We start from the raw sequence: 19,117 nt of genomic DNA, 5'->3' as shown, positions 1-19,117 counted from the left end.
TGCAGACAGTAGCAAGTTTTCCCTCAGAAAGAAACCAAGGTTTATCGAACCAGGAGGAGCCAAGAAGCACGTTGAAGGTTGATGGCGGCGGAGTGTAGTGCGGCGCAACACCAGGGATTCCGGCGCCAACGTGGAACCTTCACAACACAATCAAAGTACTTTGCCCCAACGTAACAGTGAGGTTGTCAATCTCACCGGCTTGCTGTAACAAAGGATTAAACGTATTGTGTGGAAGATGTTGTTTGTTTGCGAAGAACAGTAAAGAACAATTGCAGTAGATTGTATTTCAGATGTAAAGAATGGACCGGGGTCCACAGTTCACTAGAGGTGTCTCTCCCATAAGATAAATAGCATGTTGGGTGAACAAATTACAGTTGGGCAATTGACAAATAAAGAAGGCATAACAATGCACATACATATATCATGATGAGTACTATGAGATTTAATCAGGGCATTACGACAAAGTACATAGACCGCTATCCAGCATGCATCTATGCCTAAAAAGTCCACTTTCAGGTTATCATCCGAACCCCTTCCGGTATTAAGTTGCAAGCAACAGACAATTGCATTAAGTATGGTGCGTAATGTAATCAACACAAATATCCTTAGATAAAGCATCGATGTTTTATCCCTAGTGGCAACATCACATCTACAACCTTAGAACTTTCTGTCACTGTCCCAGATTTAATGGAGGCATGAACCCACTATCGAGCATAAATACTCCCTCTTGGAGTCACAAGTATCAACTTGGCCAGAGCCTCTACTAGCAACGGAGAGCATGCAAGAACATAAACAACATATATGATAGATTGATAATCAACTTGACATAGTATTCAATATTCATCGGATCCCAACAAACACAACATGTAGCATTACAAATAGATGATCTTGATCATGATAGGCAGCTCACAAGATCTAACATGATAGCACAATGAGGAGAAGACGACCATCTAGCTACTGCTATGGACCCATAGTCCAGGGGTGAACTACTCACACATCGATCCGGAGGCGATCATGGCGATGAAGAGCCCTCCGGGAGATGATTCCCCTCTCTGGCAGGGTGCCGGAGGCGATCTCCTGAATCCCCCGAGATGGGATTGGCGGCGGCTGCGTCTCTGGAAGGTTTTCCGTATCGTGGCTCTCGGTACTGGGGGTTTCGCGACAAAGACTATATGTAGGCGGAAGGGCAGGTCAGGAGGCGTCACGAGGGGCCCACACAGTAGGCCGGCGCGGCCAGGGCTTGGGCCGCGCCGCCCTATTGTGTCGCCGCCTCGTGGCCCCACTTCGTTTCCTCTTCGGACTTCTGGAAGCTTCGTGGAAAAATAAGCCCCTGGGCGTTGATTTCGTCCAATTCCGAGAATATTTCCTTTGTAGGATTTCTGAAACCAAAAACAGCAGAAAACATCAACTGGCTCTTCGGCATCTCGTCAATAGGTTAGTGCCGGAAAATGCATAATAATGACATATAATGTGTATAAAACATGTGAGTATCATCATAAAAGTAGCATGGAACATAAGAAATTATAGATACGTTTGGGACGTATCAAGCATCCCCAAGCTTAGTTCCTACTCGCCCTCGAGTAGGTAAACGATAACAAAGATAATTTCTGAAGTGACATGCTATCATAATTTTGATCAATACTATTGTAAAGCACATGAGATGAATGCAGCTATTCGAAGCAATAATGAAGATAATGAGTAAACAACTGAATCATATAGCAAAGACTTTTCATGAATAGTACTTTCAAGACAAGCATCAATAAGCCTTGCATAACAGTTAACTCATAAGCAATAAATTCTTAGTAGAAAGCGTTGAAACAACACAAAGGAAGATATAAGTTTCAGCGGTTGCTTTCAACTTCAACATGTTTATCTCAACACAAAGTAATATAACAAGTGCAATATGTAAACATGTAAGAATCAATGCACACAGTTTACACAAGTGTTTGCTTCTAAGATAGAAAGAAGTAGGTAAGCTGACTCAACAATAAAGTAGAAGATAGTCCCTTCGCAGAGGGAAGCATGGATTACTATTTTTGTGCTAGAGCTTTTCATTTTGAAAACATGAAACAATTTTGTCAACGGTAGTAATAAATCATATGTGTTATGTATAAGACATCCTATAAGTTGCAAGCCTCATGCATAGTATACTAATAGTGCCCACACCTTGTCCTAATTAGCTTGGATTAACACGGATTATCATTGCATAACATATGTTTCAACCAAGTGTCACAAAGGGGTACCTCTATGCCGCCTGTACAGAGGTCTAAGGAGAAAGTTCGCATTGGATTTCTCGCTTTTGATTATTCTCAACTTAGACATCCATACCGGGACAACATAGACAACAGATAATGGACTCCTCTTTTAATGCTTAAGCATTCAACAACAGGTAATATTCTCATAAGAGATTGAGGTTTTGTGTCCAAACTGAAACTTCCACCATGATTCATGGCTCTAGTTAGCGGCCCAATGTTCTTCTCTAACAATATGCATACTCAAACCATTTGATCATGAAAATCGCCCTTACTTCAGACAAGACGAACATGCATAGCAACTCACATGATATTCAACAAAGGTAAAAGTTGATGACGTCCCCAGAAACATGGTTACCGCTCAACAAGCAACTTATTAAGAAATAAGATACATAAGTACATATTCTTCACCACAATAGTTTTTAAGGCTATTTGTCCCATGAGCTATATATTGTAAAGGCAAAGAATAGAAATTTTAAAGGTAGCACTCAAGTAATGTACTTTGGAATGGCAGAGAAATACCATGTGGTAGGTAGGTATGGTGGATACAAATGGCATAGTATTTGGCTCAAGGATTTGGATGCACGAGAAGAATTCCTCTCAATACAAGGCTAGGCTAGCAAGGTTGTTTGAAGCAAACTCAAGTATAAAATGGTACAGCAAGACTCACATATAAACATATTGTAAGCATTATAAGACTTCACATCGTCTCCTTGTTGTTCAAACACCTCAACCAGAAAATATCTAGACTTAGAGAGACCAATCATGCAAACCAAATTTTAACATGCTCTATGTAGTTCTTCATTAATAGGTACAAAGCATATGATGCAAGAGCTTAAACATGATCTATATGAGCACAACAATTGCCAAGTATCAAATTATTCAAGACATTATACCATTTACCACATGCGGCATTTTCCGTTTCCAACCATATATCAATGAACGAGGTAGTTCAACCTTCGCAATGAACAATAAGAATAAAGCTAAGAACACATGTGTTCATATGCAACAACGGAGCGTGTCTATCTCCCACATAAAGAATGCTAGGATCCAATTTTATTCAAACAAAAACAAAAATAAACAAACAGACGCTCCAAGCAAAGCACATAAGATGTGACTGAATAAAAATATAGTTTCACTAGAGGTGACCTGATAAGTTGTCGATGAAGAAGGGGATGCCTTGGGCATCCCCAAGCTTAGATGCTTGAGTCTTCTTAAAATATGCAGGGATGAACCACGTGGGCATCCCAAAGCTTAGACTTTTCACTCTTCTTGATCATAGTATATCATCCTCCTATCTTGACCCTTGAAAACTTCCTCCACACCAAACTCGAAACAAACTCATTAGAGGGTTAGTGCATAATTGAAAACTCATACATTCAGAGGTGACATAATCATTCTTAACACTTCTGGACATTGCACAAAGCTACTGAAAGTTAATGGAACAAAGAAATCCATCAAACATAGCAAAACAGGCAATGCGAAATAAAAGGCAGAATCTGTCAAAACAGAACAGTCCATAAAGACGAATTTTCCAGGGGCACTTAACTTGCTCAGATGAAAATGCTCAAATTGAATGAAAGTTGCGTACATATCTGAGGATCACGCACGTAAACTGGCAGATTTTTCTGAGTTACCTACAGAGAACCCTGCCCAAATTCGTGACAGCAAGAAATCTGTTTCTGCGCAGTAATCCAAATCTAGTATTGACTTTACTATCAAAGACTTTACTTGGCACAACAATGCAATGAAATAAAGATAAGGAGAGGTTGCTACAGTAGTAACAACTTCCAAGACTCAAATATAAAACAAAGGTACTGTAGTAAAATGATGGGTTGTCTCCCATAAGCGCTTTTTTTTAACGCCTTTCAGCTAGGCGCAGAAAGTGTGAATCAAGTATTATCAAGAGATGAAGCATCGACATCATAATTTGTTCTAATAATAGAATCATAAGGTAACTTCATTTTCTTTCTAGGGAAGTGTTCCATACCTTTCTTGAGAGGAAATTGATATTTAATATTACCTTCCTTCATATCAATAGTAGCACCAACAGTTCGAAGAAAAGGTCTTCCCAATATAATGGGACAAGATGCATTGCATTCAATATCCAAGACAACAAAATCAACGGGGACAAGGTTATTGTTAACCATAATACGAACATTATCAATCCTCCCCAAAGGTTTCTTTATAGCATTATCAGCAAGATTAACATCCAAATAACAATTTTTCAATGGTGGCAAGTCAAGCATATCATAGATTTTCTTAGGCATAACAGAAATACTTGCACCAAGATCACATAAAGCATTACAATCAAAATCATTGACCCTCATCTTAATGATGGGCTCCCAACCATCTTCTAACTTCCTAGGAATAGAAGTTTCAAGTTTTAGTTTCTCTTCTCTAGCTTTTATGAGAGCATTTGTAATATGTTTTGTAAAGGCCAAATTTATAGCACTAGCATTAGGACTTCTAGCAAGTTTTTGTAAGAACTTTATAACTTCAGAGATGTGACAATCATCAAAATCTAAACCATTATGATCTACAACAATGGGATCATTGTCCCCAATGTTGGAAAAAATTTCAGCAGTTTTATCACAAGCAATTTCAGCAGTTTTAGCAGTTTCAGGTAATTTTGCACGCTTTGCACTAGGAGTAGAAACATTGCCAACACCAATTATTTTATCATTGATAGTAGGGGGTTTAGCAACATGTGAATCATTATCATTACTAGTGGTGGTAATAGTCCAAACTTTAGCTACATTACTCTCTTTAGCAAGTTTTTCATTTTCTTCTCTTTCCCACCTAGCATGCAATTCAGCCATCAATCTTATATTCTCATTAATTCTAACTTGGATGGCATTTGCTGTAGTAACAATCTTATTATCAATATCCTCAGGTTTAGCAGCCATTTTATTAATTAAGGAGGATTGTGACGCAGACATGTATGAGATTCGGTTTTCAGCATTTGAAATCTTAGTTTGCAAACCCGAAATCTCCATATTCAAATTTTCAAGTTGATTTCCTATATTTTTCAACAAGGTAGATTGTTCATTCATCGTTTTAGTAAATAATTGATTTTGCTCATATTGTGATTGCATAAAGCTCTTAGTGGACCTTTCAATTTCTAGCATCTTTTCATCATATCTACCATAAGAATTACCAGAATTATTCCTATAAGCATTGTTGTTGAAATTATTATTTTTAATGAAGTTCACATCAACATTATCTTCTTGAGCAATCAATGAAGCTAAAGGAACATTGTTTGTATCAACATTAGATCTACCATTCACAAGCATAGACATAATAGCATCAATCTTATCACTCAAGGAGGAGGTTTCTTCGACAGAATTTACCTTCTTACCTTGTGGAGCCCTTTCCGTGTGCCATTCAGAGTAATTTATCATCATATCATCAAGAAGCTTTGTTGTCGCGCCTAGAGTGATGGACATAAAGGTACCTCCAGCAGCTGAATCCAATAGGTTCCGCGAAGAAAAATTTAATCCTGCATAGAAGGTTTGGATGATCATCCAAGTAGTCAGTCCATGGGTTGGGCAATTCTTTTCCAAAGATTTCATTCTCTCCCATGCTTGAGCAACATGTTCATTATCCAATTGCTTAAAATTCATTATTCTACTTCTCAAAGATATAATTTTAGCAGGAGGATAATATCTACCAATAAAAGCATCTTTACATTTAGTCCATGAATCAATACTATTCTTAGGCAAAGATAGCAACCAATCTTTAGCTCTTCCTCTTAAGGAGAAAGGAAACAATTTTAATTTTATAATGTCACCATCTACATCCTTATACTTTTGCATTTCACAAAGTTCAACAAAATTATTAAGATGGGCAGCAGCATCATCAGAACTAACACCAGAAAATTGCTCTCTCATAACAAGATTCAGTAAAGCAGGTTTAATTTCAAAGAATTCTGCTGTAGTAGCAGGTGGAGCAATAGGTGTGCATAAGAAATCATTATTATTAGTGTTCGTGAAGTCACACAACTTAGTATTTTCAGGAGTATTCATTTTAGCAATAGTAAATAAAGCAAACTAGATAAAGTAAATGCGAGTAACTAATTTTTGTGTGTTTTTGATATAGAGAACGCAAACAAGATAGTAAATAAAGTAAAACTAGCAACTAATTTTTGTGTGTTTTTGTTTTAGTGCAGCAAACAAAGTAGTAAATAAAGTAAAGTAAAGCAAGACAAAAACAAAGTAAAGAGATTGGAAGTGGAGACTCCCCTTGCAGCGTGTCTTGATCTCCCCGGCAACGGCGCCAGAAAATATGCTTGATGCGTGCAATTAACACACGTCCGTTGGGAACCCCAAGAGGAAGGTGTGATGCAGATAAAGAGCAAGTTTTCCCTCAGAAAGAAACCAAGGTTTATCGAACCAGGAGGAGCCAAGAAGCACGTTGAAGGTTGATGGCGGCGGAGTGTAGTGCGGCGCAACACCAGGGATTCCGGCGCCAACGTGGAACCTGCACAACACAATCAAAGTACTTTGCCCCAACGTAACAGTGAGGTTGTCAATCTCACCGGCTTGCTGAAAACAAAGGATTAAACGTATTGTGTGGAAGATGATGATTGTTTGCGAAGAACAGTAAAGAACAATTGCAGTAGATTGTATTTCAGATGTAAAGAATAGGACCGGGGTCCACAGTTCACTAGTGGTGTCTCTCCCATAAGATAAACAGATGTTGGGTGAACAAATTACAGTTGGGCAATTGACAAATAAAGAAGGAATAACAATGCACATACAAATATCATGATGAGTACTATGAGATTTAATCAGGGCATTACGACAAAGTACATAGACCGCTATCCAGCATGCATCTATGCCTAAAAAGTCCACTTTCAGGTTATCATCCGAACCCCTTCCGGTATTAAGTTGCAAGCAACAGACAATTGCATTAAGTATGGTGCGTAATGTAATCAACACAAATATCCTAAGACAAAGCATCGATGTTTTATCCCTAGTGGCAACAGCACATCCACAACCTTAGAAATTTCTGTCACTGTCCCAGATTCAATGGAGGCATGAACCCACTATCGAGCATAAATACTCCCTCTTGGAGTCACAAGTATCAACTTGGCCAGAGCCTCTACTAGCAACGGAGAGCATGCAAGAACATAAACAACATATATGATAGATTGATAATCAACTTGACATAGTATTCAATATTCATCGGATCCCAACAAACACAACATGTAGCATTACAAATAGATGATCTTGATCATGATAGGCAGCTCACAAGATCTAACATAATAGCACAATGAGGATAAGACGACCATCTAGCTACTGCTATGGACCCATAGTCCAGGGGTGAACTACTCACACATCGATCCGGAGGCGATCATGGCGATGAAGAGCCCTCCGGGAGATGATTCCCCTCTCCGGCAGGGTGCCGGAGGCGATCTCCTGAATCCCCCAAGATGGGATTGGCAGCGGCTGTGTCTCTGGAAGGTTTTCCGTATCGTGGCTCTCGGTACTGGGGGTTTCGCGATGAAGACTATATGTAGGCGGAAGGGCAGGTCAGGAGGCGTCACGAGGGGCCCACACAGTAGGCCGGCGCGACCAGGGCTTGGGCCGCGCCGCCCTATTGTGTCGCCGCCTCGTGGCCCCACTTCGTTTCCTCTTCGGACTTCTGGAAGCTTCGTGGAAAAATAAGCCCCTGGGCGTTGATTTCATCCAATTCCGAGAATATTTCCTTTGTAGGATTTCTGAAACCAAAAACAGCAGAAAACAGCAACTGGCTCTTCGGCATCTCGTCAATAGGTTAGTGCTGGAAAATGCATAATAATGACATATAATGTGTATAAAACATGTGAGTATCATCATAAAAGTAGCATGGAACATAAGAAATTATAGATACGTTTGGGACGTATCAAGCATCCCCAAGCTTAGTTCCTACTCGCCCTCGAGTAGGTAAACGATAACAAAGATAATTTCTGAAGTGACATGCTATCATAATTTTGATCAATACTATTGTAAAGCACATGAGATGAATGCAGCGATTCGAAGCAATGATGAAGATAATGAGTAAACAACTGAATCATATAGCAAAGACTTTTCATGAATAGTACTTTCAAGACAAGCATCAATAAGCCTTGCATAACAGTTAACTCATAAGCAATAAATTCTTAGTTTTCTCATGTAACAGTGATGATACCCTTGACAGATTCATTGTCCCTCAAGGCACTAATGATGGAGGATGTGAACCTAACCTTGACAAGAAATCATCCAATTTCGGTAAGACTTGATCTGAATCGTAGTTCAGATTCAAGTTGGTTCAGTGAGGGCGACCGCGAAAATCACCGAATGGGTTCGGTCCGTCTTTTCCTGATCTTTCTTTGTTAAAAACAAAAAAGGCGTGGAAAGTGTTGAAACAACACATAGGAAGATATAAGTTTCAGCGGTTGCTTTCAACTTCAACATGTTTATCTCATGGATAATTGTCAACACAAAGTAATATAACAAGTGCAATATGTAAACATGTAAGAATCAATGCACACAGTTTACTGATACGTCTCCAACGTATCGATAATTTCTTATGTTCCATGCCACATTATTGATGTTATCTACATGTTTTATGCACACTTTATGTCATATTCGTGCATTTTCTGGAACTAACCTATTAACAAGATGCCGAAGTGCCGATTCTTGTTTCTGCTGTTTTTGGTTTCAAAAATCCTAGTAAGGAAATATTCTCGGAATTGGACGAAATCAACGCCCAGGGTCCTATTTTGCCACGAAGCTTCCAGAAGTCCGAAGAGGAGACGAAGTGGGGCCACGAGGTGGCCACACCCTAGGGCGGCGCGGCCCACCCCTTGGCCGCGCGGCCCTGTGGTGTGGGCCCCTCGTGCCGCCTCCTGACCTGCCCTTCCGCCTACTTAAAGCCTCCGTCGCGAAACCCCGATCGAGAGCCACGATACGGAAAACCTTCCAGAGACGCCGCCGCCGCCAATCCCATCTCGGGGGATTCAGGAGATCGCCTCCGGCACCCTGCCGGAGAGGGGAATCATCTCCCGGAGGACTCTACGCCGCCATGGTCGCCTCCGGAGTGATGTGTGAGTAGTCTACCCCTGGACTATGGGTCCATAGCAGTAGCTAGATGGTTGTCTTCTCCCCATTGTGCTTCATTGTCGGATCTTGTGAGCTGCCTAACATGATCAAGATCATCTATCTGTAATTCTATATGTTGCGTTTGTTGGGATCCGATGAATAGAGAATACTTGTTATGTTGATTATCAAAGTTATGTCTATGTGTTGTTTATGATCTTGCATGCTCTCCGTTACTAGTAGATGCTCTGGCCAAGTAGATGCTTGTAACTCCAAGAGGGAGTATTTATGCTCGATAGTGGGTTCATGTCTCCGTGAATCTGGGGAAGTGACAGAAATCTCTAAGATTATGGATGTGCTGTTGCCACTAGGGATAAAACATTAGTGCTATGTTCGAGGATATAGTCACTGATTACATTACGCGCAATACTTAATGCAATTGTCTGTTGTTAGCAACTTAATACTGGAGGGGGTTCGGATGATAACCTGAAGGTGGACTTTTTAGGCATAGATGCATGCTGGATAGCGGTCTATGTACTTTGTTGTTGGGGGGATGACCCCCGGTATGCCAAAGGCATGCCAAACCGGATGGTTTGAGCCATCAGGATACCGGTTAGATGTTCATGCCGGAGTCTAAGATAGGCGTTTGGCTGAACAGGTTAAGCCGGTATCCTCAGAGGAGGGATACCGGAACCGGATAGAAAAGATACCGGGCCACTGGAAGGATGAGCTTGTCGGCAGGGCTGGTCAAAGATCCTTTCCAGAGCTAGAAGACAAAGATGAGCTAAGCAAAGTAGCTTTAAACGAAGGGCTGACGATAAAGAAGAAGATGACGAAGAAAGAAGCCGGAGGACGTCAGCCTCCCTGATTAAAGAAGACCCCGGTGTCATCTATGATTAAAGTAGCTTTGTACAGTAGCCTTGTAGAGTAGTTTGTCCAGTCAAAGATGCCATTAGGGTTTCTTGCACTGTAAGCCACCCTCTCCCCTATATAAGGAGAGGGGCAGCCCTCCTTGCGGGCACGCACGAACGTAGGTAGGCAGAACTTGTAACTTGAGTGAATCAATGAACATGGTGATCTAGAGGGAGTTCTTCCTTGTGTCTTTCTTCTTCAACCTCTGGCCTTGGCCAAGTTCTTGAGGAAACCATCCGGAATCTCTTCCCACCTGATCACAAACCCTCCCCCGAATCCTCTTGCGTCCATTCGGCCCCAATCTAAGCCATCCTATGGCATCTGCTCGTTCACCACGACGACAGTTGGCGCCCACCGTGGGGCATGAAGTGGCGCTTGATGGAGTTCATATTCGGGCGGGCGTCCTCGAGATCTCCGGCGAGCGTACGGTGTCCGCGTTGGTGCAGCGCATCTACGCCATGGACTTCATCAACGACAACGCGGGCTGCTTCGCCAACGGCGGCGTCTTCCCCAAGAACGGCCGCATCATCGAGTTTGGCAGCCACCGCGTCTACTTCGGCACCGTCCCCGTGCGCCAGCGCCTCTCGCCGGTGCTGGTAGCACCGGACCCGCCAAGATGGCTCTGTGCTGGTCGCGCCGCCGGTAGCGTCGAGGTAATGATGACCGGTGTGGCTGGTGCAGGAAAGGAGGTTGCGGCTGAAGGTGCTGGTCGCGCGGTTTCGACCCGTGCGGCTAAGCCACCGTTGGAGCGCGGCGCAGGCGCAGCGGGAGCATCGTCCGCGCCACCGGAGACACCGCTGCAGGCGGCGATGAACGTCCTCGCCACCCCCATCGCGCAGAACATCGACCCGGCAGCGGCTCAGGCGGAGCTGGAGGCGCAGCGTCAGAAGATGCTCGAGAGCGGCAAGGACATCGTCAGGGCGCAGCGCGAGCTGAACCTAACCGTACGTGAGTATAACGCTGCCCATGGCTTTGCTTCTGTTAGCGCACATGCTGCTAGGATGCCGGAAAACCGGCTAAAAGCTCGCAACCTAGATCAAGATTTGCGCAAAGAAATTCTTACCGGCAAGAGTGCCTCTGCCTCTGTTAGCATCGTGGAAAAACCTAAGTATAGCAGCCCGGATAAAACTATAAAAGCTGCTAAAGCTGCGGTAGAGCTATGCGAGTCGCTTTCCGGAGATGCTTTGGCAAAACAGCAAGAGCGTGTTAGAGAGCTGCTGGAAACTATTGAGCAGCAGAACGCTGAGCAGCTGGCTAAGCTGAACAAGGCAGCGGCCTCAAAATCCGAGCGTTCGACAAAGAATGCCGGTAGCAAGTCCCATGGGCAGGCATCGTCCCCCCATCCGGACAGGAGAAGAGAAAAAGAGGTGAATGCGTAGCAGATGACTGTGTACGATCCGGTTCTTGCCGGAAAGCAACAAGCCGGGCAACATGATGCCGGTAGAAAAGGCCAAGGGGCAGAGCGAGGCTACGCCAGAGGCGGCTATGCCGGAAACAATCATGCCGGTAGATATGAGACCGGGCAAAACTATCGAGCTGCAAGGGCAGCGTACGATGAGGAGGAAATGGATCCCCCAAGGTACCGGCAGGCAAGGGCCGCGGTACCGGAATGTTACGATGAAGCCGATTCTGCAAGACCGGTAGCATACCGGAACCCATTGGGAGAACGCCTGGGAGAGAGATACTTACCGGAACGGGATGCAAGGCACCGTCTGGATAGAGTGTACTTGTCGGAAATGATCGAGGAGGAAGGTCCTCCAGGTCCAAAGTGCTTTGGCCCAAGGATCATGAAAGAAAAACCACCAGTTCGCAACTTTATGTTGCCCCGTGACACAAAGACATACGATGGCACCACGAAGCCGGAAGATTGGCTCGCGGACTACGTGACTGCGGTATACGTCGCAGGCGGTGGAGGAACCGTAGCAGGAGGAGGAAACCGGCGTTGGGCTGTGAGGATCATACCATCGTTTTTGGTTGGACCGGCAAGAATCTGGCTAAACAACTTGCCGGCAGGAAGCATAAATGGCTGGCTGGATTTTGAGGAGGCTTTTGTGAGCAATTTCAGCAGCACCTATCAGAGGCCAAACAGGCCGCAGCAACTTGCTTTGTGCGTGCAGCGCCCGAACGAAACAGACCGGGATTATCTGGCCCGGTGGAACACTACAAGGAACTCCTGTGAAGGGGTAATCGAGGCACAGGCCATTGCTTGGTTTAGCAGTGGATGCAGAAGAGGTTCACCGTTGTGGCAAAAGTTGCAGCGGAACATGCCGACAACGTTGGCAGAGATGATACGTGTGGCGGATAGCTATGCATTGGGAGACCCAACGCAGCCGGCAGTGCAACCTGAGCCGGAACAGCTGCGCCACGAGCAACACCGGGACAACAGGAATAACAAAAGAAGGGAAGATTTTCCGGATCGAAGGTACGGTCCGCAGCAAGTTGCTGCTGTGCAGGAAAACTCTGAGGCCAGCGGCAGTCAGAGGCAAAAAACTGGATCGCAGCCATGGGCGGGTCCTAAGAAACAATGGGTGGAAAAGAAACCCTGGGTCCAGAAAAGAAACTGGCAAGAACCCGCAAAATACACCATGGAAGCTGCCATGGACCAACCTTGCCGGTGGCACACACCGAATCCGGCACACCCGTCAAACCATCTGACGAAGGATTGTACCTGGACCAAGTACTTGATGCAAAAAGGAACGGTAAAAGACGCGCAGCCACCACAAGACATGCCGCGGCAACAACAGCTACCACCACCACCGCCACTTACCGGGGCAAACGCCTTACCGGTGCAGCCAAACCGGCAGCAGTACCAGCAAGTTAACCGGGTGGAGCAAGGTGATCAACCACCTCCACCGGCACCTTTAGGCCGGAATGTCTACGAAGATCCGCATCTGTGCTGTGTTGTCTTTGTCACTGAGCCAACAGACAGGCAAAGTGTGCACTGCCGCTCCTTGGAGGTCAATGCTGTGATGCCGGCAGTCCCCAAGTACATGCTGTGGTCAAATCAGGAAATTACCTGGTCATTCAAGGATCACCCTAAGATCATGCCGAATCCGGGTGGATATGCTCTTGTTGTGGACCCAATCATGAAAGGGCCGCAAGCTCGAGTGAAATTCAGCAAGGTGCTGATAGACAATGGCAGCAGCATAAACATCATGTACAAGCACACCATGCGTACGTTGGGGATAACAGAAAACATGCTTCAGCCAACGCGCACAACGTTCCACGGGATTGTCCCTGGCTTGTCCTGTGCCCCGATAGGAAAAGTTCGGGTGGACGTGGCATTTGGAGGACGTGACAATTGCCGGGTTGAAAATGTTGAGTTTGAGGTGGTGGATCTAGACAGTCCCTACCATGCATTGCTGGGGAGACCGGCGTTGGCAGCCTTTATGGCCACAACTCATACGGCTTACCTCAAGATGAAGATGCCGGCACCTCGTGGACCATTGACTGTGGTGGGAAACTATAAGGTCTCACTGGAAACTGCATCTGCCGGATCGAACCTAGCGGAATCGCTGGTGATCGCGGAGGAAAAGAAAAGAATGCAAACAGCTGTTGCGCTGGCTCAGTCCTCGCAATTGAGCTTAGCGGCAATGAGTGAAAACATGGGCTCACCGGCATTCAAGCCGACAAATGAAACAAAGGACATCGTGCTGGATCCGGCTTACCCAGAGCGCACCGTTCGTATCGGTGCCGGTCTTGATCAAGCATAGGAAAGCGCGCTCGTCAGCTTCCTCCGTGAGAATCGGAATATCTTTGCCTGGTCAACTGATGATTTGGTAGGTGTTCCGAGGGAGCTGGCTGAGCACTCCTTGAACGTCCGGAAAGATGCCAAGCCGGTGCGACAACCACTGCGCCGGTTCGCTGAAGATAGAAGAAAGATCATAGGAGAAGAGGTAACCAAACTGCTTGTTGCCGGATTCATTGTGGAGGTCACGCACACAGAGTGGCTGGCCAATCCGGTAATGGTCGAAAAGAAGAAAGATGAGAACCTGGAGGCAAAGGCTCCGAAGGTGTGGCGCATGTGCATCGACTACACCAACCTAAACAAGGCTTGCCCAAGAGATCCTTTTCCTTTACCACGAATCGATCAAGTGATTGATTCAACTGCTGGGTGTGAGTTGTTGTCTTTCCTGGATACCTATTCCGGTTTCCACCAAATTCCCTTGAAAAAGGAAGATCAAATAAAAACTGCGTTCATTACCCCGCACGGGGCTTATTGCTATGTCACTATGCCTTTTGGTTTGCGCAACGCTGGTGCAACGTACCAGCGCTGTATGCAAAAATGCTTGTTTGATCAAATCGGAAAGAATGTGCAAGTCTATGTGGATGACATTGTGATAAAAACTAAGGTAAAGAACACCTTAATCGATGACATCCGGCAAACATTCGATAACCTAAGACGGTTCCGGATGAAACTCAATCCGGCAAAATGCACCTTTGGTGTCCCTGCCGGCAAGCTGCTCGGTTTCCTGGTGTCAAGCCGGGGCATAGAAGTCAATCCGGTAAAAATCCGGGCGATAGAAAGAATGGCCATCCCTCGAGAGTTAAAAGATGTGCAAAAGTTTACCGGAAGCTTGGCATCGCTAAGCCGGTTCGTGAGCAGGTTGGGAGAAAAAGCTCTGCCACTCTATGCTCTGATGAAAAAATCTGACACGTTCGTCTGGACCCCTCAGGCAGACGCAGCGTTTAAAGAGCTAAAAACAATGCTAGCCACAGCACCCATACTGGCTTCACCTCTAGAGAGAGAGCCTATGCTGTTATACATAGCAGCAACAAACCGGGTTGTGAGTGTAGTGGTTGTAGTTGAAAGAGAAGAGGAAGGAAAAACCGTCCAGAGGCCGGTATACTACCTGAGCGAGGTGCTCTCCCTCTCAAAACAAAACTACCCTCACTTCCAGAAAATGACTTATGGCGTGTACATGGCCGCCACGAAACTCAAGCACTACTTTGAGGAGCACCCCATGAAGGTGGTAAGTGAAGCACCAATCTCCGACATCATGTGCAACAAAGACGCCAGCGGCCGGATTGCAAAATGGGCAATCCAGATATCACCGTACGTGCCGGTATATGAAAGAAGAGATGCCATAAAATCACAGGCTTTGGCTGATTTCCTCATTGATTGGGCGGAAATGCAATACAAACCGCCAGATCAGAGGATAGAATATTGGAAAATGCACTTTGATGGATCCAAACTCAAAGAGGGCCTAGGTGCCGGTGTGGTACTTACTTCGCCTAAAGGGGATCACCTCCGGTATGTTTTGCAGGTGCATTTTAGGGCATCGAATAATGTCGCTGAATATGAAGCTTTGATCCATGGGCTTAAGGTCGCAAAAGAAATTGGTGCACACCGGATCATTTGCTACGGAGATTCAGACCTTGTGGTACAGCAGTGTTCCGGAGATTGGGATGCAAAAGATGCCAACATGGCCTCGTACCGGTTTCACGTGCAAAAGATTGCCGGATTCTTTGAAGGATGTGAGTTCCACCATGTGCCACACGCAGAAAATGAAGCCGCGGATGCTTTGTCCAAGCTGGGCTCATCTAGGCAAGAAATTCCTCCCGGAATAGCTTTGGCTCACTTAAGAGTACCATCGATCAAACCAAGCCCAGAATCGGAATCAATTTTCGTACCGGAATCACATGTCGTACCCATGGATATTGATGAAGGAAACCCGGGGACTGTTCCGGCAAGCTCGGGGACTGCTCCGGCAAGCTCGGGGACTGCTGTACCCGTACCGGAAGAAATGATGCTGGTGGATAGCATGGAGATAGATGCACCGGTGTTTCTGGTTCGAGAGATACCGTCATGGGTTAAACCTATTAAGGAATTCCTGATCAACGGCACCTTGCCGGCTGACGAAGATGAGTCAAGGAGGATACAAAGAAGGTCCAAAGCTTACACATTCATCAACGGTGAGGTGTACAAGAGAAGCGTCACCGGTGTCCTTCAAAGGTGTGTGGAACCGGAGGAAGGGAAAGAAATGCTTGAGGAAATTCACCAAGGAGAATGTGGGCACCATGCTTCATCAAGGGCGCTAGTAGCAAAAGTATTCCGGCATGGGTTTTATTGGCCCACTGCTTTGGAGAATGCTGAGGATTTGGTAAGAAAATGCAACGGCTGCCAGAGGTACGCCAAGCAAAATCATACCCCAGCATCCGGTTTAAAGACAATACCATTAACATGGCCATTCGCCGTTTGGTGCCTTGACATGGTTGGTCCATTCAAAACTGCAAGAAGCAGCATGACTCACATCTTGGTCATGGTGGATAAGTTCACCAAATGGCTAGAGGTAAAACCTATCGCAAAGTGTGATGGGCATACAGCGGTGAAATTCCTAAAAGATGTCATTTTGCGGTATGGATACCCGCACAGCATCATCACTGATAATGGAACCAACTTTGCTCAAGGTGAGTTCAAAAGGTTCTGTGAGGACAACAACATCCGGTTGGATTTGTGCTCAGTGGCACACCCACAAGGCAATGGCCAGGTGGAAAGAATGAATGCTTTGGTGCTTTCCGGTATCAAGCCTAGACTCATTGATGCAGTGGAGAAGTCACCGGGATGTTGGCTCGATGAGCTACCGTCAGTTCTGTGGAGTATAAGAACAACTCCAAACCGGTCTACCGGATACACTCCCTTCTTCATGGTTTATGGAGCAGAAGCGGTCATACCAACCGACATCATTCATGATTCACCAAGGGTACAGCTCTATACTGAGCAAGAGGTCAAAGAGGCAAGAGAAAATGATGTGGACTTGCTAGAAGAAGCAAGAGAGCTAGCTTTGGCAAGAACAGCCATCTACCAGCAAAACCTAAGACGCTATCATAACCGGAAGGTTAACCCGAGAGTTTTCCGGGAAGGAGATCTTGTACTTCGCCTGGTGCAGCGCACTGAAGGCCGGCATAAGGTTTTGCCACCATGGGAAGGTCCCTTCATTGTAAGCAAGGTGCTTCACAATGATGCATACTACTTAATCGATGCGCAGGAGTGGAAGAAAGGAAAGGCGGTCAGGTCCGGAGAGGAGAGCAAACGTCCATGGAATGTAGCTCTGTTGCGTCCTTTCTACTCTTGAAGTGGTGGTGTAAGAAGTTCCTTTTTGTACCTTATATGCTATGAATAAAAGATGCCGGAACCTTGAATGAATCTCGGGGACTACCCCAACTTAAGTTGCATGTAACTTGTTTATTTTTTCAGTTTACCGGTTGCTTATTGAATGTTTTTTCTTTCCGGTTTAGTAGTGTGCTAAATCCTACCGGAGTCTTCGACTCTGCTGCTGTCCGCAAACCGGCTTCATGGCAAGCAAGATAAACCGGTAGGGGATAAGCACATGAACTGCGAAAAGGGAGAGCAGGAAAGAACGATCTGGAAAATTTAACTAACCCCGGTTAAACCGGTTTTTTGCAAAATTTCAAAATTATTTCTAAGTTCAAGAAGATGCTTGTTTGGTGAAAGAACCTTGTGCTCATACGCCAAAGAACGCCCAGAGAAGGCAGGCAGAGCCAAGGCAAAAGAACCAAGTATGCATCAAATTGGATGCGGAAACAATTGGGAAATCTTTGCAGTGCAGGATAAAAGCAGAACCAAAAGCAAATATGCTAAGGCAAACTTAGAAATACTTAGCTACCGGTATAAATTACCGGCAGGAAATGTTGTACCACAACCACAAGCAAACTTAAGGTTTTACATCTTAAGCCCCGGCATACCGGGGCAGAATTTAACAGGCATTGTTTTAGAGACAACCAGGGCAAACGAACAGATCACAGGCAAACACTTGATGGAGGGTCATCAGGCAGCGGGAGCGTCGGGTGGAGCGTCACCGGCCTCAGCATCTTCCGGGGGAGCAGCGCCGGCTTCGGGAGCTTCCGGCGGCATGTCCTCGGCAGCTTCATCTTCATCTCCTTCGTCTTCTTCTTCCTCATCGCTGAGGTAGTCCTTGACACCAGGAGGGGGAGGGATGAAGGTGCGGACCTCGGCATACTCAGCAAGCCGGTATGCCCGGTCCCGACGCTTCGCGGCAAGCGCCGGATCCGTGTCCGTGGGAGCATCTGCGCGCACGCCTTGAAGAGCATCCAGGTTCAGGTCAGGGTACCAGGAGCACGCGGAGCGCAGCGCCGTGTCAGCTCCGGCACGAGCCGCGGAGCATTGCCACTCGCGAATCCGGTGACCGGCATCATTGAGCCGCGCAGCAGTCAGCGTGATGTTCCCCGGCAGCTCCTCCTCAGGCCACAGTACCTTGAAGACTTGGATGGCGGCGGCTGGCAGGTCGGCAAGAAGCCGGTCGACGGAGCGCATGTGCTGGACACGCGCGGAGAGGGCGACAAGATAGTCGTACCCATCCCAGTGCGCGTCCAGATTGGGAAACTCCCGCGCAATCCGATCCTCCCTCACCTTCTTCAAGGCATAAACCTGGGATTCCGGGAAATGCTCTATAGGAAGAAGAAAAAAGCATAAACACGAGACACCGGAAGAGGTATGTCGGAAAAGCAAGGAACAAAAATACATCTTCAAAAGGAAAAAGCTTATAAGCAAAAGAAGGGACAAGGCAAGGACTTACGGAGAGCCAGCGCGTCTATCTTCATAACCAACCGATCATATTCCCGATGATCGGTGGTCATGGTATCAATGAGGCGCTCCGCTGCCTTCCGCGATTTCCTCTCCTCCTCCAGTTCTGCCGTCAAGACGGTGTTGGAGTTCGTGGAGTCCTCCACGACCTCCGCCAGCCTGGCTTCCGCTGCAACCCGGGCGTCCTTCAAGGCTTGCTCATGCCGGAGCGCGGCTTGTATAGCCTGTTCCTTGAGCTCCCCCAAGGCGGTCTTCTGGGCCTCCAGTGCCTCGTTGTGCTCCTTGAGGAGCTGCTCCTTCTCGCCTAAGTACCGGAAAGAAAA

The sequence above is a fragment of the Lolium perenne genome, chromosome 6 (genome assembly GCF_019359855.2).
Source record: "Lolium perenne isolate Kyuss_39 chromosome 6, Kyuss_2.0, whole genome shotgun sequence".
Classification (NCBI taxonomy): domain Eukaryota; kingdom Viridiplantae; phylum Streptophyta; class Magnoliopsida; order Poales; family Poaceae; genus Lolium; species Lolium perenne.
Note: the sequence above shows the minus strand (reverse complement) of the source record.